The sequence below is a fragment of the Nyctereutes procyonoides genome, unplaced genomic scaffold, assembly GCF_905146905.1.
Source record: "Nyctereutes procyonoides isolate TBG_1078 unplaced genomic scaffold, NYPRO_anot_genome, whole genome shotgun sequence".
Taxonomy (NCBI): Eukaryota; Metazoa; Chordata; class Mammalia; order Carnivora; family Canidae; genus Nyctereutes; species Nyctereutes procyonoides.
The window spans coordinates 16,500,307-16,523,065 of record NW_026575128.1 but is presented as its reverse complement, the minus strand read 5'-3'; the positions used below and the strand labels follow the sequence as shown (position 1 = coordinate 16,523,065).

General features: G+C 40.7%; 1 protein-coding gene and 1 pseudogene across 4 annotated transcripts in view; one reads left to right on the top strand and one right to left on the bottom strand.

Moving 5' to 3' along the window:
- The window catches only part of ST3GAL3 (ST3 beta-galactoside alpha-2,3-sialyltransferase 3), a 194,103-nt gene that overhangs the window by 43,183 nt on the left and 128,161 nt on the right, over positions 1 to 22,759 (top strand). The gene's annotated exons all lie outside the window — the stretch shown is intronic.
- LOC129520950 (U4 spliceosomal RNA) lies at positions 16,244 to 16,359 on the bottom strand (annotated as a pseudogene).

Sequence of the window (22,759 nt, the reverse complement as noted above, 5' to 3'; positions counted from 1 at the left end):
CATTCAACTTTTGATCTTGGGGTTTTGAGTTGAAGCCCCAAGTTGGGTGTAAAGCTTACTTAAAAATAAATACTAGAAAAAAATAACTAAGTTGCAGGATTTATTTACTACCTGCTTTCAAAAACTTATAAAGCTACAATAATCACAATAGAATGCTGATGGTATTAAAGCGAATGGAATAGAAAACAGTCCAGTAATAGACCCACACATATATGGACAATGGAATTTTTTTTATTAAAAACTTTTTTTTTAATTTGAGCATAGTTGACACAATGTTACATTAGTTTCAGGTATGCAACTTAGTGATTTGACAAGTTAACATATGATGCTGTATTCACCACAAGTGTAGATACCACCTGTCCTGTTATATCTCTGTAACAATATCATTGGCTGTATTCTTTATGCTGTGCCTTTTATTCCTCTGACTTATTCATTTAATAGCCAATTGATTTTTGATAAAGGTGCCAAGGCAGTTCAATAGAAAAAGTATAATTTTTTCAATAAATGGTAGTAAACAGGCAAAACTTGACTCGTGTTTCTCACCATATACAAGATTAACTTAAAATGTATCACAAATCTAAATGGAAGTGCTAAAACTGAAACTCCTAGAACAAAATATAGAGGAGAATCTTAGTAACCTTGAGCTTGCTAAAGATTTTTTAAAATATTTATTTATTTATTTTAGAGAGAGAGAAAGTATGTGAGCAGGGAGAGGGGACAGAGGGTGAGAAAAACCAAGCAGAGTCCTCACTGAGTGTGGAGCCTTACCCAGGGCTTGATCCCACAACCCTGAAACCATGACCTGAGCCAAAATCAAGAGTTGGATGCTCAACTGACAGAGCCACCCAGGTTTGCTAAAGATTTCTTAAGGAGGATTTAAAAAAAAAAAAAAAAAAAAACATGAAAAAAGTTAATAAATTGGGCTTCATCAACAGTAAAAAATTTTGTTCCTCTAAAAACATTAAAAGATTTTTAAAAAAGATTTTATTTGAGAAAAAGACAGGGAGAGATTGGAGGGGGGGGGCAGAGGAGAGGGAGAGAGAGAATCCTCAAGCAGATTCTGTGCTGAGTGCAGAGCCTGAGGCGGGGCATGATCTCATGACCTGAGATCGTGACCTGAGCTGAAATCGAGAGTCCTACACTTAACGGACTGAGCCACCCAGGTGCCCTGACATTGTTCCAAAAATTTAAAGGCAAGCCACAGACTGAGAGAAAATTTTACAAACCATATGTACAGTAAATAACTTGTATTTTGAATTTATAGACCTTTTACAACTTAGTAATAAGACAAAGAGCCAGTTAAAAATGGGCAAAGATGTGAATCCACACTTTACTAAAGTTGATGTGTGGATGGCATTGTGAGCACATGGACAGATTCTCAACATGATTAGTCATTAGGAGAAAGTGGAAATTAAAACCACAATGAAATATTACTCTAAACTTTTTTAAGATTTTATTTATTCATGAAAGACCCAGAGAGAGAGGCAGAGACACAGGCAAAGGGAGAAACAGGCACCATGCAGGGAGCCTAATGCGGAACTCGATCCCAGGACCCCGGGATCACCCCCTGAGCCAAAGGTAGATGCTCAACCACTGAGCCACCGAGGTACTCCTACTCTAAACTCTTTAGAATGGCTAAAATTTAAAAGATGGACCATATCAGGTGTTCAGGATTGGAACAACCATAACACCTACTGGTGGGAATGTAAAATGGTGTAACTGCTTGGAAAAACAGTTTGGCAATTTTTTAAAACATTAAACACCTCCAACCACTCCTATCCAAGAGGAGTGAAAGCATATGTTCATACGAAGACTTGTACATGCATGTTCATTGCAGGTTTATTTGTAAAAGCTGAAACTAGAAATAACTCAAAGATCAATCAGTAGGTAAATGGTGGTACATCCATACAAGGGAATGCAACTCAGTATTAAAAAGGAATGACCTAAAATAAATAAATAAATAAATAAATAAATAAATAAATAAATAATAAATTAATTAATTAATTAAAAGGAATGACCTAAAAAAATGAGCTGTTTTTTCCAGTTTTATGAGACATAATTGACATACAGCATTGTATTGGTTTTAGGTGTAGAGCATGATGACTTGATATATGTATATATTGTGAAGTAATCACAATAAATTTACATAACATCTATCACCTAACATAGTTATAGAAAAGGAATGAACTTCTGATACACAAATAACATGGAATAATCTCACAATGATTGTGCTGAGTGAAAGAAGCCAGACACAGATGAGTACATAAAATATGACTCTATTTATAACAGGCAAACTTATTTATAGTGACAAGGAGCAGACCAAGGGTAACATGGGAATGGGGTGGGGTGAGGAGTGGAAGTAAAGAGGCAAGGGGAAACTTTGGGGGTTGATATATTTATTGTAATTGTGATGATTTCATGGGTGTATGTTAAAATTCATGATGTACACTTTCTATATGGACAGTTTATTGTATGTTAGTTTATACCTTGCTGATACTGTTTTTAAGAATAGCCAGAGAAAAAAGACTGATTACTGTCCAAGGAACAAGAGTTGGACTGATAATTGTCTCCTCAAGAGTAGCAATAAAAGCCAGAGACAGTGAGCTATTTATTGTGTGTAAAGAAAACAACTGTCAGCCTAGAACTTGTATTTGCAGCGAAACCATGTTTCAAGAATGAGACAAATGTTGAAGGAAGTTCACACTAACAGATACTCAGTAAAGGCACTTGGAGAGTATCAACCTCAGAGTAAAGAAAATGATCCTAGAAGGAAGGTGCAGGGGGGAATGGTGAGCAAAGGGAACAGTAGACATGTGGGGAAATTGAAGTTCAAGATGGCCATAGAAAAAGAAATGACAGCATTGCCCAGTGTTTGGCATTATAAAAACAAAGGGAGAGAACTCTACCACTAGCCAGCAATAGCGTATCTGAGAAATGTTAAGAGTTAAAGTATTTTTCTTGTGTTGTTTAGTAGGAGGGTTAAATATATTGATAAATTTAGAGTTTTAAGTTTTACATGCAGGTAAGATTTCTAGGTTAACCGCCATGCAAATAGAGTGTGGAAAGTGCATGACTCAAAAACCAACAGAAGGAAAAATGTAATGAGAATAAACAGAAGGCAGGAAAGTCAAACAAATGATTTTGCCAGAGGAGGCCAACACTTAACATCAACCAAAATTGTTGAATGTACTGGTAGTTGGAGCGAGGAGAACTGTGCTTGTGTGGGACACAGTCTCTATAGACAAAGCAGAGAGCTGTCTTGTAGCAGTGATTTTCAGAGTTTGATCAAGAGTATTTTCATGTTGGGGCTCCTGGGTGGTGCAGTTGGTTGGGTGTTTCAGCTCAGGTTGTGATCTCGGGGTCATGGGATCGAGCCCCACATCGGGCTCCATGCTCATCACAGAGTCGTTTGAGATTCTCTCTCCTTTTCCCTCTGCCCCTCTCCTCTAAAATGAATACATCTTAAAAAAAAAAAGTCTTTAAAAAAAAAAGTATTCTCACATTGATGATAAAATATTGGTTGGCTGTTGAACCGTGTTGACATTTGCATTGATGTTGAGCCGCCCAGGTGCCCTACAAATGTGATTTTTTAAAAAATATGGAATAATGAATATGAAAGCATTGGAAGTTCTATATAACTCCGTGAACTAATAATGTCCAAAAGCCCGCTGTTCTGATGCTCACAGTTCATGCATGGTGAAAAGCTTTGTTCAAAGTGTGAGACCAGTGGATGTTAATGTGATAAAGTATGAAAATGTTTACTGGTATGGTTTCAGATTCAGTATTGCCTCTAACCTTTAAGAAACTACCACTTTTTGAGTTTCGGTATAGCATCAAAGAGGAATATCCATAAACATCTGAAAAGGTTATTATAATACCTCTTCCTCCTCTTCCTCCTTCACCTCTCCCTCTTCTAATCATGTATCTGTGAGAGAGGCCAGAATTTTTTTTTCATGCATTTAAAACAGTGTTTCGGGCAGCCCCGGTGGCGCAGTGGTTTGGCGCCGCCTGCAGCCTGGGGTGTGATTCTGGAGACCCGGGATCGAGTCCCACATCGGGCTCCCTGTGTGGAGCCTGCTTCTCCCTCTGCCTGTGTCTCTGCCTCTCTCTCTCTCTGTGTCTATGAATAAATAAAATATTTTTTAAAAAAGTAAAAAAAATAATAAAACAGTGTTTCAGGCAGCCCCGGTGGCGCAGCGGTTTGGCGCCGCCTGCAGCCTGGGGTGTGATCCTGGAGACCCGGGATCTAGTCCCACATGGGCTCCCTGTATGGGGCCTGCTTCTCCCTCTGCCTGTGTCTCTGCCTCTTTCTCTGTGTCTATGAATAAATAAATAAAATCTTAAAAAAAAAAGAAACAATGTTTCACAACAGACTGAAGGTGGAAATTGATGAGAATCCACACTTTTATAAAGTTGTAAATTAAAGACATTGTACAAATGTAAAACAGTGCCACTCTTTTCCTACTCATATTTTTAGAAAGTTCTTTTTTCATAAAATTATACTGTTTATGATAATATTTAATGGGCTTATTATAAATTTTAAATTAGTATTTAAACATTTCTTTTTATTTCTGGTATAGTAAATATTATTCACCCACACATACAGACCCTCCTTAGAGTTCTCAGTAAGTTTTAAGGATGTAAAATGGTTCTGATACCAGAAATTTAAGAACCACTGGTTTATTCTAGAGTCTTCAAAAGAATGGCGTTCAGGCCATGGTAGACTTTCAGAAGTAAGAGCGTTTAGGGATTGGTTGACCTTTCGCTGTGACCTTTACTCAGTTGTCTGAGTAAGATTGTTGTTGAATGGGATGTCTTTCGGAAGCATAGTCATTGAAGTGAAGCTGTTGTTGATTGTCTGGCTTTTCAAAAGCCTGTATTATGGTGTGAATCTGTCATTGATTTGGATAAGCTTGAAACTAGTTTTGGTGGTTACTTTTTGCTATAGAAAAAAGAACAATCAATACTCTTTTAAGTGGTTGGAAACCTTTTATTCTCAATGGAAAAGATGGGGAAAAAATAGAACGTATAACTCTTATAACTCAATAATCAAAAGACAAACCAATTTTTCAAATGGGCAAAGGATCTGAATAGCCATTTCACCAAAGATACAGGTATCTCCTGGTTTTTCAAAAGTTCGTGTTAGCCAATTCACTTTTACGAAAGCCCTACATTATTAGTACCTGCTTTCTCTGAGGGAACTCTGAAGAGGATTTTTGCTTTCATGGAAAAAAAAAAAGGCAAAAAGAGAAAAAGACATGCAGTGTTTTGCAGCAAACTATTATAAAGGCAGCACGAACTCCAAGCAACAAGGGTGGCACCTCCAAGCTCCTTCAGTGTGTCATCATCAAGCCGCCTATAGCATTGAACTGTGTCTGTGAGCATCTGCACTTTTGCTCAATTTATTTTGTGCATCCTTTAGCAAGATGTGCCCTAAGGTGTCAGAAAGGCCTAGAGGGGTTATATTTTTGGGTCGGGGGACGCTCAAACATTTTTCTGTATAAATTAATGGTTAAGTGCTTCTTCACTGTATGCCATTTTGGCTTATGAAAGATTTCATAGGAACACTCCACTTTTGGATAATGGAGGGAACCTGTATACATGGTCAATAAGCACATGAAAAGATGTCCAACATCATTAGTGACTAGGGCAATGCAAATCAGAATCACATTGAGACACCACTTAACACCTACTAATGTTGTTCTAATCAAAACAATAGATAACAATATGTGTTGGTGAGGACATGGAGAAATTAGAGCCTTCATGCACTGCTGCAAGGAATATAAAATGGTGTAGCCACTTTGGAGAACAGTCTGGCAGTTCCTTAAAGTTAGAATTTGGGTTGCCATTTGACCCACAGTCTCAAGAGAAATGGAAACATTTGTCCAAATTAAAACTTATACATAAATGATCATAGCAGTATTATTCATAACAGCCAAAAAGTGTGAACAACCCAAATGTTTATCCACTGATGAGTGGATAAATGAAATGTGTTATATCCATAGAATGGAATATTAGGAAAGGGATGAGGTACTGATATATCCTACAACATGAATGAACATTGAAAGCATGTGAACCCATCATAAAGGACCATATATTGTATGAGATGTCCAAATTAGACAAATCTATAGAGACAAAATAGTTTAGTCTTTGTATAGGACCGGGGGTCTGGGAATATGGTAGCTAAAGGGTAAAGAGTGGTTCTTCCTTAACCCAGAGCTCCCATGGCCACGTCAGCATGGGCACTGGGAGAAATGCCGTTCCTGGGAGCTAATAGCAGTTCATTTCCTGTTGGTGGGGGTTTGGAAACCTGGAGATTCAAGATTTAATAGTCATGGGCCGTTGCAGACTGGCCTTGGAATTTCTTTGGCTGTACAGTTCCTTTGAAACTTGAGAGGCCAGCTGTAGAAAGATTTTCTTGAGATAATTGTAGAAGTATGAATATGGACTGAGCATTTGATGATATCAAGAAATTATTGACTTTGTTAGATGCGATAATGATATTGTGGTCATATAAGGAAATGTCTTTGTGTTTTATAATTATGTCCAGACAAAGCATTTAGGGTTGAAACAGCATGATGTCAGGGACTTATTTTTAAATAATATAGCTAAAACAGAGAGAAGGAGCGGCCCAGCCCGGGAGGGAAGGGAAGAGAGACAGAAGAAAGGAATGAAGCCACAAAACCAGTAGTGAAACGTTTTAATTGTTTAATCTGTAGGATGGGGTTCATTTCACTCTTCTCTTGACTTTTAAGTAGTTAGAGAACTTTCATTAAAAATAAAATAAAAGGGGCAGCCCCGGTGGCACAGCAGTTTAGCACCGCCTGCAGCCTGGGGTGTGATCCTGGAGACCTGGGATCGAGTCCCCGTTGGGCTCCCTGCATGGAGCCTGCTTCTCCCTCTGCCTGTGTCTCTGCCTCTCTCTCTCTCTCTGTGTCTCTATGAATAAATAAACAAAATCTTAAAAAAAAATGAAATAAAATATTTTTCATAGGTAAATAACCGTAGATGTGAAAGATCGTATGTAGTCTCTGATCTTTGATTTATCAGCATCTGTGTTCTATCCTTCCCTTGAATTAATTTGTGGCTACTTTGTGAAACCTTTTCAAACAGTAGACTAGGGTGGGAGACAGTACTTGAATCTGATCTTCCCCTATGGATTCACTCCAGTTGTCTGCCACATAACTGTGGGTTGCAAAATGTTTGGGGTCACAGTTTCATTTCTTATGAAAGTTGCTGCTTGGCAATATCCCCTTAGAACTCCTTCAGTTTGCATATGAATATGAATGCTGACATTTATATAGACGGGAAGAGGAAAAGTCTTGTGTGTGTACATTCATATTTGTACACACACACGGGCATATATATATATATATATATATATATATATATATTACATATAGATTTGCATGATATGCATAAGATTACTTTGGAAGCATAAACCCCCAAAATAGTAACATTGAATGCCTTCAGGGAAGAAAACTGATAGCTGGGAAAGGACATGGGATGAAAGAGGACCCAGAACCAAGTCCTGGAGGATTTTATAACTAAGGGTGGGGGAGCAGCAAGTGATTGCTGCTTATAAAGTCACCCCGAGGGCAGCCCAGGATCGAGTCCCATGTCAGGCTCCCTGCATGGAGCCTGCTTCTCCCTCTGCCCGTGTCTCTGCCTCTCTGTGTGTCTCTCATGGACAAATAAATAATTTTTTTTTAAAAAATCAGATTTTTGAGTCACTGAATCGGCTTCATTTAGAGCCCATCTCAGTTGCCTCCTGCTGTTTTATGTGACTGCCAGTTGCCTTTATATGGTATTTTAGCTTTTTAATGGAGCTTTGATATGTAGTCATCTCCTTGAGCCACAAGAGGGCAGGAGAACCTTTTGAATCGCCATAGAACAGTTTTGTGCTGGGTATCTTTTTATTTTTTATTTTTTATATTTTAAAAAGATTTATTTATTTACGATACACATAGAGAGGCAGAGACACAGGCAGAGGGAGAAGCAGGCTCCATGCCGAGAGCCCGGCGTGGGACTCCATCTCAGGACTCCAGGATCGCGCCCTGGGCCAAAGGCAGGTGCTAAACCACTGAGCCACCCAGGGATCCACTTTCTTTTTTTGAGGGGGGAGGTATCTTCTTTATGGCAAAATTGTGTGTGGAATAATTCTTTAATTCATGTCTGGCGTCTGTGTACCTAAAAGGCAGTGACTGCCTATTGTCAGTTGAGACGGGGTAAGAGAAGAGGACAGGTCTTGGAATCATATATACTTGCCTTTTGCTTTCCCTCCCCCCTTGCAAATTACTGAACTCCTTACAGTAGCTTGAATATGCAAGACATACCACAGAGTTGAGGCTTGGAGTAACCCCAACCTGACTTTGAGCCCTAACTCTGGGACTTGAGGTAATTTTTTTTTTAAAGATTTTATTTATTTATTCATGAGAGACAGCGCGAGAGAGGCGGAGACACAGGCAGAGGGCAGAGCAGGCCACATGCAGGGAGCCCAACGCGGGACTCCATCCCAGGACTCCAGGACTCCAGGACCACGCCCCGGGCCAAAGGCAGGCGCTAAACTGCTGAGCCACCCAGGGATCCCTGACTTTAGGTAATTTATTTACTCACTGTGAACCTGAGTTTTACCACCTGCCAAATGTATGAAGAATTTATTGAGGTAATGAGTGTCCATAAAGCTCTTAGCTCAAAAAGTAACTGCTGTAAGTATAATAATAATACCAAATACCTGCACAGGTGGATAATAGTCCTCAATAATTTTTGTAATGTAGCTCTTTGTTATGTATTTAATAATTTCTTTATTGGATGACAAGCCAGATAGTGATGTTTTCTTTGGGACAATTTCAAAGCCCCTTTTCCTGACGGGGGTCTCAAATGTTTATGGTTTCTCTCATTTCCTAGCAAAGAGTCTATCTTTTAATGCTATAATACTATAATACTCAGGTTTTTTTTTTCCTTTTTTTTTTTTTTTTTTTTTTTTAGTTTTTATTTAGATTCTGGGTGGCTCAGTTGGTTAAGTGTCTGCCTGTCATCTCAGGTCATGGTCCCAGGGTCCTGGGCTGGAGTCCTGCCTGCATCAGGTTGTCTGCTCCTCCAGGAGCCTGCTTCTCCCTCTCTCTCTCTCTGCCTGCCGCTCCCCCTGCTTGTGCTCTCTTTCTCTGTGTCAAATAAAAAATAAATAAATAATCTTAAATTCCAGCGAGTTAGCCTGCAGTGTAATACTACTTTCAGGTGCATAGTATAGATTCCACACTTCTGTACATTCCTGGGTGCTCATCACAGAAGATCCACTCCTTAATCCCCATCACCTGTTTAACCCATCTTGGAGAGTCTCAATTATGGAGCTTCTGACCCATTGTGACTTTGTGTATTTTCATTTTTGATTGAAAAACATGGTATTTGTGCCATATGCTGAGGCAGGCTTGGGCAACGTGACACTGCATCAAGAACACAGTGCCTGTCTCAGGTTGGGATCACAGGGAAATAACTCTGAGAGAAGAGTTAGTGTGTAGAAAGCTTACCGGGGAGTGGTTTTGGGGTTAATGCCCTGATAGGCAAAGAAAGGAAAGGGAGGAAAGGGAAGTGGGATTGTGCAGAGGGAGATTTTGGGCTGTACTTCAGTCCCAGGAAAGGCCTCAGCTGATGCCATGGGGACTGTGAAGTAGGGACAGCCCTTCAGAGTTGGGGTGAAGGGGCTGTGCCTTTATCGTTTCTCCTCAACTGGTCATAGACTGCCACTAGTCTTTGGAAGGCCAATCCAGGAATGGCATGACCATGGGCAGGCAGCTCTTTTCAACTAAACCATTTCCTGAAGATGCCTGACATCTGGGGTATTTCTGCTCACCGTGATGCCAGTAGATGGGGACTAGTCTTCCTCCTTGCCGGGTGGTGGGGAGATCTGAGGGGCATGCTACAGCTCCCCCCTGCGCCTAAGTCACAGGGAGAATAATGACAAAAGAGCTTTAGACAGAGTTGCTTGTAAGTGATCCTCAGGGATAATAATAATTTTTAACTTTAAGAATTCAGGATAATATCATTTTAGGGTGGACTTTCTGTTATTACAAACCACCCCTGAATTGCAGTGGCTTAACACAGTGAAGGTTTATTTCTTTCTTATCACATTCTAGTGCAGGGCTGGGGGGAAGAGTTCTGTTCTACCTCATTGGCTCAGAGCCACAGTCTCCTCCCATCTAGTGACCCCACCAGCCCCTAGGGCCTTGGAGTCCTCCTCTGGTCCTGATCCAGTCCACAGAGGAGAAACTGGTGAGAACGTTGAGATTCTATAGGTTTCCGTGGGCCAGGACTGGAGGTGACGTGCTTCTGTAGCCCACATCCCATTGACCAGACCCCGGTCACTGACTAAGGGAAGCTGGCACCTAGAGGAGTTGTGTGCCTGGGCGGGAAAGGACAGACATGGAACCCTCATCGCTCCAGTATTATATTGCCCATACCCTGCTGTGGCTGGATTTCAGCACTATTGGTAGATGAAAGATGCTTCAAAACTGTGCTTTTAATTTCTTAGAGCTACATATTTAAGTTTCCCAAACTATCATATCACAGTTTTATTTTTACCTGGGGGTATTTTTAAAAGGTTCAGGAAAGCAAAATTTTACCAGATGGTGGAAATAGAACAAAGTCACACAGAGCCGAGAATTTAAGGATTGCTTGCTCTGGAAAGGCAAAAAGAGGTAAAACAAGTGCAGTTGTGTGTGCACGTGTGTTGTGTATATATTTCTAGGGGTGCAGAAGAAAATGGAAAAGCCTCTGATTCTGCTCCATGGCTATGGAAACAGGCTTTTCTCTCTGTTATCCAGAAATATCTTCCGCAGGGTGCCAAGGAGATAGTCGGGAGGTATGGAATTACAAGGAAATATTCACACAAATAGCACTGATAGCTCCTGGGGATTTGCTGGATACCACCCAGGTAGCCCTTGAATCGCAGGAGGGAAGCCAAGGTAGAGAGATCAATGACTTTGTCGTCAACAGGTGTTACTGCCGAGTGACAGCTCGAGTGACAGGATTGGCCTCTTCTAGCCATGTTCTAGGCACTGTGTGGGCACACAGGATGAGAGGCACCAGGGCCTGACAAGTTTGCAGCCTGAAAGCTGAGGCTCAGAGAAAGGAACCAAGGCTAAGACAAGGTGGGATTAAGTGTTCTCTGAAGCCAGGACCCTGATGGGTGGGGTAAGACATTAGGGGACCTGGGGAAAGTGCTCCCGTTAAGTAGAGCATTAGCAATATTTCTGAAGCAACAGTGATTGCTAAGAGTCATTTGTGAATAATGGTGGCAGGGGGTGGGGTGGGGCGCAGAAGTGGGACAAAAGATTGGAATGGGGGGCAGAGTCCCATTACGGAGGCCTGGGTGCCAGCTCTGCAAATTTAGATTTAATGCAGCGGGGCCATTAAAGTTTCTTACACGGAATGGAAATACCTGGTGGAAACATGGTGCTCTGGACTTCAGGAATTAACAGAGCGCAGAGCTTTCTTCTGGAATTTCTATTTGAGTACCTAGAATTTAAAATTGTCTTCCTTTAATTCCCTCAGTGAAGTTCATTTAGTTGTACTTATTAAGCTAGTTACTGTGCTTGTCTCCAAAGAACAAAATTAAATAAGCTTCATTCCCTACTTTTAAGGAAATTATAGTCTGGTAGGTAAGACATACTTTAAAAAATTAGTGCCCTAGGTGTGGCATGTGCTAAGATGGAGGGAGGTATGGCTGGGTATACAGTGCAGGCCAACCTTTTGCAAAGCCCACACTCTGCTGTGAAAGTACCAAAATCTCCCTGAAATAAAAGAAATAACATAATTAAAATTCCCCTGCCCCCGCCTCTGCCCTTGATGATGACCGCCTCCGCCCTTGATGATGACCGTTATACATGGAATGATTACTTTGCCCTGGAAGTGCAGTGTTAGGGGATGTTGCAAGGACTTTGTGGAGGAAGCAAGTCCTGAGCCTTTACTTGAAAGCTACAGGAATGAGGCGGGAAGTGCATTTTAGGTAGGAAATAGCATGAACACAGGTGTGGGGACCTGGACAAAGGCCAGGAGAGACTCCTGTGTGGAACACAGACTTCAGGCTCTGGGTAGAGGGGTCTGATGAGGATTGTAAGCCAGAGTGAGAAATGTTTGGATCTGTGCTCTAGAAAGGTAACTCTGGCAGCAGCGTGGAAGAGCAGTAACGAGAGAAAGGAGATGAGGTGTAGGTACCAGCTGCCTCTGTGAGTTCAGGGATGGGGCAGGGACTGGAAAGGCCGCATGGAGGGTGGGGGGTGATCTGAGCTGCATAGAGAAGGATCCTAAGGAGGAGCAGACAGTGGCACTGGGGCATCTCTGGCAAAGTGAAGATTACAGGCGAAGTGACAGAATATGAAAGCCTGGCATCTTTGGACAGCTACGGGGAAGCCAGCATGGCCAGCATGGCAGGGCTCTAATGGGGACATGTCCCTCACCAGGTGGGTGGGTCATGACTCAGGTTGCACTGAAAAATTTAGACTCTACCAGGTAAATGAAGAGGAGGCCCCAGGCCGTCCACATAGCAGGTCTCAACCAATTTCCCAGGATTGGTAGCATACAGAATAAATTCTCTGGCCAGAGTGGAATTAAGCTAGAAATAGTAACAGAAAGATAACTAGAAAATCCTCACGTGTTTAGAAGTCAAGAAGTAAACTTGTAAATAACCGTCATGTCAATGAAAACAGATCATAACGGAAACTGGAGAGTATTTTGAGCTAAACGATACTAAAAACACTAAAAACTCGTTAGAACATATGTAATGCTATTAAAACCAAACTTCCTGGGAAATCAGACCTAAGTACGTATATTAGAAAAAAACAAACAAACAAAGGCTGAAAATCAGAGATTTGAACCTGTGTTTCAAGAAGTTAGGAAATGTACAGTAAGTTAAACCCAAAGAAGGAAGCCAAAGTAATAAAGAGTTGGAAGAGAAAAAAACAAAAACACAACTCACCTCAGAATATAGAGAATTAACAAACAAAACAAAACAAAACAAAAGTTTGTCCTTTCAAAAGAGTGATAAAATGGACAGACCTCTGGTAGGGCTGAGCATAGAGGGATGGATGGGTTGGGGGGGAGCGTGGGAACACCAGGGCCAAATGAGCAACGCCAGGAATGGAGGAGAGACTGTGCGAGAGAAGCTGAAGACCTTAAAAAGATAAAAAGAGTGTATTACGAGCAATTTTATACAAGAAGTTTTGAGAGAGAACCTCTTCCCTGGTGACTGGCCTTCAGGCCCCCACCTGTATGCATAGATTAACGAATAGGAACAGAGCAGACTTAGAGCTTTTGGTGCAAGAAGGGAGGTGCAAGCTCATCTTGACTTGTCGAGGTCGAGCTGGTGACAAAAATCATAATGAAAAGGCATGTCTTGGGCAGCCCAGGTGACTCAGCAGTTTAGCGCCGCCTTGGGCCCAGGGTGTGATCCTAGAGCCCCAGGATCGAGTCCCACATCGGGCTCCCTGCATGGAGCCTGCTTCTCCCTCTGCCTGTGTCTCTACCCCTCTCTCTCTCTCTCTCTCTCTCTCTCTCTCTCTCTCTCTGTGTGTGTCTCATGAATAAATAAATAAAATATTTTTTTAAAAAAGGCACATCTTGTCCAAAGACCACCTTGATCAGAGGAAAAGCAACAAGCTGTCCTGGAAGCGAGACAGGGATGAAAATTAGTTGGACCGCTCTCGACTGTCCATGCGAGAAGCAAAGCCTCTGATCAGAGCTCCCCTGGCCTCTCATTGCTTAGAAGGGAGAAGACCTCATTCAGTTCAGCGAATATTGCTGAATTCCTGCTGCAGGCCAGATATTTTGCCAAATGGCTGGGATATTAAATCAAATGAAGTCCCGGCTCGGAGCTGTAGGGAAGCACTGCGCCCTGGTCCCGGGCAGGATGTGTTCAAAACTCCCCGGCAGGGTGTACAGAGCCCTGCATGCCCTGATGGGCCACCAGCTTCGCAGCTTGTCTGCCAGAAGGCCAAAGCTGGCTGGCATCTCCTGTGACTCGGGGCCTCACCCCTGCATCTGCCAGAATCCGATCTTCATTCCGGTTTTGCCACATCCAGTGGGATTCCCTCTTCCCGTGTCACCTGGGGTCGACCCTGGCATCTCTCTCTGCGGTTCCCAGCACCCACCTTCCCCTGGCTCCCTCCCTTTGGGCAATCAGCGTGCCTGCTTATTTACATGTACATAAAAATTTTGAACGCATTTTATATCTAAAATGAGTGCTTGAACGTGTCTGCCATAAACAAACTGGTTTGGAAAACATGAATTAGAGACCTTTTCTGCATGCACTGTGATACAGATTCTTGGAAACCCTCATTTTTATTTAAATAAGTGAGACTGGGTCTTTTTGGAAACCACTTTTGATACAGTAAATCTCAAAATCAGACCAGAACTCAGGAATTAGAATTTTTCATAAAATTGCGTGTGTGTGTGTGTGTGTGTGTGTGTGTGTGTGTTTGAGTCACGAAAAAATAAGGCTCGTTTTAGAATGAACACCTATATATACTTCTATCATTCAGAGGCAATCTGAAGTAATTTTTTGTTCTATTTTTTTTAATTGCTTCCTGTGTCCCATTTTTCCTTGTTGTCTATAATCACATTGGTGATAGATATAATTTTAAGTTTTTTTTTTAAGATTTTATTTATTCATGAGAGAGACACACAGAGGCAGAGACACAAGCAGAGGGAGAAGAAGGCTCCCTGTGGGGGGCCCAATGTGGGGCTCGATCCCAGGACTCCGGGATCACGCCCTGAGCCCAAGACAGATGCTCAACCACTGAGCCACCCAGGCGTCCCTAATGAATTTCTTAGTTTGGTTGTGAATGCTCTCATGAGTAGGAACATGGGAGTGAGACAGTAAGAAGTGAAGGGTTTTGAGTATTGTCACTGCAGTGACTTACTTCTCAATTACCTCCGTAGGCTCGCATCTGACCCACCTCTGATGGCTGTGATTATGGTTTCTGGTTGACATTCAACCTGTAAGTTTTTGTTTTTTCTTTTTCCCCAAGGAGTGGAGAGATTCTAGCTCAACCTTCTTTGGCATCTTAGCCGATGGAGATTACTACACGCTCTTGTCTCAGGACTTCAGTTCTGACCCACTGTTAATCCTTCTTATTTGTTTCACCTCAGTTTTTTGCTTTGGAAAAATTACCAAAAAAACCCCCAATGAAATGTTGAAACAGCAGTACAGTGAGCATCAGGATCCTTTCAGCTAGATTTTCTAGTTAACATTTTAATGTTTTGCCGCATCTGTTCTTTCTCTGTAGACAGACGGATGGACAGACACATTTTTCTGTACTATTTGAAAGTAAGTTGCAGAGTTTTTATTTTTAAGACTTCATTTTTTTAGAGCAGTTTTAGGTTCATAGCAAAATTGAGGGGGAAGCACAGATTTTTCCCATAAACCCTCTGTCCCCTCACATACATGGCCTCTACCACTATCAACACCCCCAACCATCCCCATTGTTGCAGTTGATGAACCACAGACACATCATTATCACCCAGAGCCCATCGTTTACAATAGGGTTTACTCTTGGTGTTACACTGTGTGTTGCTTTGGATAAATGTGTAATGACATGTATCCACTATTATATTGTCATACAGGATAGTTTCACTGCCCTAAAAAAATCCCCTGTGCTCCACTTGTTCATCTCTCCCCTTCTTCCCAACCCCTGGTAAACACTGATCTTTTTATTGTCTCTATAGTTTTGCCTTTTCCTGAAATGTCATATTGTTGGAATCCTACAGTATGCAGCTTTTTCAGATTGGCTTCTTTCACTCAGTAATATGGATTTATGGCTCCTCCATGTCTTTTCATGACTTGATAGTTTATTTCTTGTTATCACTTAATAATATTCCATTTTCTGGATCTACCACAGTTTACTTATCTATTTAACTACTAAAGGACATCTCGATTGCTTCCAGGTTTTGGCAATTGTGAATAAAGCTGTTATAAACATCTGTGTGCAGGTTTTTTTTTTTTTGTGTGTGTGTGTGTACATAAATTTTCAGTCCCTTACGATAAATACTAAAGAATATGATTGTTGGAATGTATAGCAGAGTAGGTTTAGTTCTGTAAGATACTGCCAAATTGTTTTCTAAAATGGCTGTACCACTTTGCATTCCTACTAACAATAAATGAAAAATCCTGTTGCTCCACACCCTTGTCAGTATTTGGTGCTGTCAGTGTTCTGGATCTTGGCCATTCTAATAGATGTGTAGTAGTATGTCATTGTTTTGATTTGCATTTCTCTGTTGGCATATGATATGGGAAAAATTTTCAATTGCCAATAATCACACCTCAGATGAACCTCATTGGCTATGATACTGTCACTGTGCAAAGCTTGTTGGCATATGATATGGAACATCTATTTTGGGGGGAAGTTTTTACTTTATTTATTTTAATTAGGTTCCACACCCACCATGGGACTTGAACTCACAACCCTTGAGATCAAGGGTCACCTGCTCTACCAACTGAGCCAGCCAGGTGCCCTGTGGAATGTCTTTTTATAGGTTTGTTTGTCATCCATATATTCTCTTTGGTGAGGAGTCTATTAAGGTCTTTAGCCCATTTTTAAATTGGGTTGTCTGTTTTTATTGTTGAGTTTTAAGAGTTCTTTGTGTATTTTGGATAATTGTCCTTTATCAGATTTGCCTTTTACAATTATTTTCTCCCAAACTGTGCTTGTCTCTTCACTGTCTTTATGGAGAAGTTTTTCATTTTAATGAGGTCTAGTATGACAGTTCTTTCTTTCCTGGATCACACCTTTGGTGTTGTATCTAAAAAGTCACCGCCAAACCCAAGGTCATCTAGATTTCTCCTCTGTCTTCTAAAGAGTTCTCTGTTTTATAAATAGGTCTGTGATCCATTTTGAGTTTTTTGAAAGGTCTCTACCTAGATTCCATTCCTTTCCTTTCCTTTCCTTTCCTTTCCTTTCCTTTCCTTTCCTTTCCTTTCCTTTCCTTTCCTTTCCTTTCCTTTCCTTTTCTTTTCTTCTTTTCTTTCTTTTTCTTTCTTTCTTTCTTTCTTTCTTTCTTTCTTTCTTTCTTTCTTTCCTTTCTCTTTCTCTCTTTCTCTTTTTCTTTTTTCTTTTCTTTTCTTTCTTTCTTCTTTCTTTCTTTTCTTTCTTTCTTTCTTTCTCTTTCTTTTCTCTTCTTTTTTTATTTTCTTTTCTTTCTTTTTTCATGTGGATGGCCAATTGTTCCAGCACCACTTGTTGAAAGGACTGTCTCTGCTCCCTGTGTTGCCTTTGCTCCTTTGTCAGAGATCAGTTGACTCTATGTGAGTCTGTGTCTGGACTCTCTGTGCTGTTCCATTGATTTGTTTGTCTCTTCTTTGGCCAATACACTGTCTTGATTACTGTAGTGTTATAATAAGTGTTGAAGTTAGGTAATGCCAGTCTCCCACCTTTGTTCTTCTTCTACAGTGTTATGTCACCTGTTCATATAAACCTTAGAATCAGTTTGTCAGTATTCATAAAATAGCTTGCTGGGATTTTGGTTGGGATTGCCTTGAATCTATAGCTCAAGTTTGGAAGAACTAACCTCTTGGCAATATTTAGTCTTCTAGTAGAATGTGAAATGTCTCTCCATTTATTAATTCTGCTTTGATTTCGTTCATCTGAAATTACATTTTTCCTCATATATATCTTGTATTTTGTTAGATTTAAACCTAAGTGTTTCATTTTGGGGAGTACTAATGTAAATGGTGTCGTCTTAAATTTCAAATTCCATTCGTTCAATGCTAGTTTATAGGAGTGATTGACTTTTATATATTAACATTGTATCTTGGACCCTTGCTATAGTTACTTATTAGTTCTAAGAGTTTTTTTTTGTCAATTCTTTCAGATTTTTTACATAGACAGTCATGTCATCTGTGAACAAAGATAGTTTTATGTCTTCCCTATCAGTATACCTTATTTCCTTTTTTCCCCCTCATTGCGTTAGCTTGGACTTCCAGTACAATGTTGAAAAGGAGTGGTGAGAGGGGACATTCTTGCCTTGTTCCTTTCCTGATCATAGTGGGAAAACTTCTATTTTCTCACCATTAAGTGATAATACTAGTAGTTTTCTTGTAGATATTCTTTATCGAGTTGAGAAAGTTCTGCTCTTAGTTTACTGAGAGTTTTTATCATCACTGGGTGTTAGATTGTGTTAAATGCTTTTTCTGTATTTGTTGATGTGATCATGTGCTTTTTCTTCTTTATTAGCCTGCTGATATTGATGTATTAATTGATTTTCAAATATCAAATCAGCCTTCCATCTGGGATAAATCCCACTTGGTTGTGGTATATGATTCTTTTAATACATTGCTGGATTCAATTTTCTGATATGTTGTTGAGGATTTTTACGTCTACGTTATGAGAGATATCGGTCTGTAGTTTTCTTTTCCTGTAATGTCTTTGTCCTGTTTTGGTATTAGAATAATGCCAGGTTTTTAGAATAAGTGAGGAAGCATTCCCTCTGCTTCTGTCTTCTGGAAGATATAATAGAGAATTGGTTTAATGTCTTACCTAAATGTTTGGTAGAATTCACCAGTGAACCCATCTGGGCTTGGTGCCTTCTGTTTTAGAAGGCTATTGATTATTGATTCAATTTCTTTGATAGATACAGGACAGGCCTATTCAGATTGTTGATTTCTTCTTGTGTGAGTTTTGGCATATTGTGTCTCCAAGGAATTAATCCATCTCATCTAGGTTATCAAACCTGTAGGCCTAGGGTTGTTCATAGTATTCCTTTATTTAAAAGTAAGCTGCAGTTTTTGATACTTTTTTTTTTAAAGATTTTATTTATTTATTCATGAGAGATACACACACAGAGAGGCAGAGACACAGGCAGAGGAAGAAGCAGGCTCCACACAGAGAGCCCAACGTGGGACTTGATCCCAGGTCTCCAGGATCAGGCCCTGGACCGAAGGGGGTGCTAAGCCACTGAGCCAACCCGGCTGCCTCCCATCCGAATCTTGATTTTGGCTCAGGTCATGATCTCAGGGCCATGAGATCCAGCCCTTCATCAGGCTGCATGCTGGGTGTGGAGCCTGCTTGAGATTCTCTCTTTTCTTCTCCCTCTGTGCCTCTCCCCCCCTCAAAAAAACTCCAACACCCCCTCAAAAAAGCCCCAACCCTCCCCTCCAAAAAAACCTCAAGCATTTTCTCCTACGTAGGCCACAGTACCATTATCACACTAAGAAAATTGACTTATTAATTCTCATTAATTTCTTAATAATTAGCTTACTAATCACAAGGGAGAAAAGGTGGTCTTAATCAGATGATCAAGTATAACATCATCAGTATGGTAGTCTGACATTATATGCCTTCTAATGTGATAAAGGTAAATCCCCATCATTTACAGAGTGTGCCAAAAATATTTAACCTGAATCTGATATTGAGGACATAATCAGACAAATCCAATGTGTAGGACATGCTACAAACCAATTGACCTGGACTCTTCTGAAAAAAAAAAAGTCAGGGACATGAGTAAACAAAAATGGGAGGAAGTGGGCTGTTCCTAAATTAAGAGGTTAAGGAGACAAAATAGCCACATGTGATGGGTGAAGTTTAATTGGAACCCACATGTGAAGAGAAAGGCCGTAAAAGATATTTGGGGGGCAGTTGGTTAGATCTTAATATGTACTGTATGTGATGACACTGAATCGTTGTTATTATATAAAACAGTGTTAGAGGCTGTGGTGATTCCAGTTCTAACTTGGTTTTTTCTTTTGATATTTTATTATAGTGTCACTGAGCAAATGGGGCCATATAGCTTATTATATATTTTAATAAGAATCAGAGCTGTTAAAAAAAAAAAAAGGAAGAAGAAGAATCAGAGCTGTTTTCTGTGCCAGTCTCTGGTGGAGAGTTTTGCAGTGAATGTTTCCAGAAGACTGCACCTTGCTATAAGTGCAGGTATGTGGGCCACTGAGTGAGCTCCTCTCTCTGGCAGATTCAGGACCTTTGCATTGCTGACCATGATCACGAGTTTTTAGCTTAGGGGCCAGAGACAGGACTAGAATAGTAAAGCCCTGTATGAAGTAAGGGAAAGCCCTGCATGAAGGCATACGTTATTCCTCTCTCTGAGGGAGGTGGAACCAAGCATCCTGTGGATATTCTAAAACACAGACTTCAAAAAATCTACAGTAACGCTATATAGGTTTCAACTCTTTCTTTTATGGTGAAAAAGGACATGGTAGGATTTTTGTTTCCTAAAGATTGACTGTTTTCAGATTCCACATCATTTGTTCATTCATTTTTTAAATTTATCATTCAATAAATAGTTACTGGGACGCCTGGGTGGCTCAGTGGTTTGGGGCCTGCCTTTGGCTCAGGTCGTGATCCTGGGATCCGGGATCGAGTCCCATGTCGGGCTCCCTGCATGGAGCCTGCTTCTCCTTCTGCCCATGTCTCTGCCTCTGTCTCAGTCTGTGCCTCTCATGAATAAATAAATAAATCTTTAAAAAAAAGAATAGTTACTGAATGTCTGCTGTGCATCAGGTACTGTGCTAAGTAAAGAGTATGTGGGACAGCCCCGGTGGCTCAGTGGTTTGGCGCCGCCTTCGGCGACCCCGGGATGGAGTCCCACGTCAGGCTCTCTGCATGGAGCCTGCTTCTCCCTCTGCCTGTGTCTCTGCCTCTCTCTCTCTCTCTCTGTCTGTCTTTCATGAATAAATAAATAAAATCTTTTTAAAAAATTGCTATATAAGAGATTCAGAATACTAAGGACAGAAGCCAAAAGAGGATTTTTAAAACTAGGTCCTTTTAATTTTCTCTTCACTATAATAATTAAGTAATAAATAATGATTGCCTTCACTGATTTCTGAGCCCTCTGCTGAGGTTTCTTTCTTGCTTTTGTTAAAAAAAAAAAAAGGGCAGCCCTGGTGGCGCAGCGGTTTAGCACCGCCTGCAGCTGGGGGTGTGATCCTGGGGACCCAGGATCAAGTCCCATGTCAGGCTTCCTGCATGGAGCCTGCTTCTCCCTCTGCCTGTGTTTCTGCCTCTCTCTCTCTGAATAAATAAATAAATCTTAAAAAAAAAAAAAATCCGAACAGTAAAGTTCCCTGTGTTCAAAGGAGTCATGTTTCCCTAGAGGGGACATGATGTGTCTTCCAGTCTCCTCCCCCTTTTCTTTAGGTAACAGCTTTCTTGAACTATAATTTATATCAGATACAGCTCACCCATTGAAAGTACACAATCAAATGGTTTTTGGTCCTTTTAGAGGGTGTACACATCACTACAATGAATTTTTTAACATTTTCATTATTTTAGGAAGAAACCCTACCCATTTGTAGTCCTGCTCTACTTTCCCCCAACCACTCCTAGCCCTAGGCAGCTGCTAATCTACTTTCTACCACGATAGATTTGCCTATTTGGGGCATTTTGTATAAATGGAATCATACAGTATTTGGTCTTTTGTGACTGGCTTTCACTTTGTATAATGTTTCAAGATTCATCCGTGCTGAAGCATGTAACAATACTTCATTCCTTTTTATGGTGAATGATAATCCATGATATAGATAGTCCACATCTAGTTTATCCACTAATCAGCTGAAAGACATTTAGGTGGCTTCCACTTTTTGGCTATCGTGAGTAATACTGCTGTAAACATTGATGTTCAGGTTTTTGTGTGGACATAAAATTCTCTTGGGTATGTATACACCTAGCAGTAGAATTGTTGAGTCATATAGAAACTATATTTAACCTACTGAGGGGGGTGCGGAGGGCCAGCTGACTGGGGTGGAGGAACAGGTGACTCTTGATCTCAGGGTCATGAGTTTGAGCCCCATGTTGGGTATAGAGATTACTTAGATAAATATATAAACAAAAACTAAAGCAACAACAGGGCAGCCCCGGTGGCGCAGCGGTTTGGCGCCGCCTGCAGCCTGGGGTGTGATCCTGGAGACCTGGGATGGAGTCCCACATTGGGCTCCCTGCATGGAGCCTGCTTCTCCCTCTCCCTCTCCCTCTCCCTTTGCCTGTGTCTCTGCCTCTCTCTCGGTGTCTATGAATAAATAAATAAAATCTTAAAAAAAATAAAAAATAAAAAAATAAAGCAACAACAACAACAACAACGAAAACTACTGAGGAAATCCCAGACTCTTCCAGAGCTGCTTCATCATTTTACATTCTCACCCATGATGTATTCCATTTCTCCCCTACCTTCCATTCTTAGTACTTAAGATGAACAATAGTGATGGCAACTAGGTACAGCTTTTCATTTCTCAACTGGAGTACTGACTGGTGCATACCCTCCCTTTTTATATAGAAATATTACAGAGTCATAGATACACATAATTTCTCACGACAGAATATAAAAACTTTGTTGAGCAACCTTTTTACTCTATCCCCTCCCTTTGCCTTAACTAAGTTATCTCCGGAGAATAGAATGGCATCATACTTTTTTATTTTTATTTGTTTATTTAAAAAATTTTATTTTTTTAAAATAATCTTCACACCCAACAGGGACTTGAACTCATGATCTCGAGATCAAGAGTCATATACTCATTGCTTCTTAGCCTTTTGGCTAAGATCAAGTGAAGAATCACATATTCCGCCCACTGAGCTAGCCAGGTGCCCCAAATACCATACTCTCTCTTTTTTAAAGATTTATTTATTATTTGAGAGAGAGACTGGGGGCTTGGGCAGAGGGAGAGAGAGAATTTCAAGCAGACTCCATGCTGAGCAGGGAGACTGACTCAGGGCTCAATCCCACAACCCTGAGATCATGACCTGAGCTAAAATGAAGAGTCAGA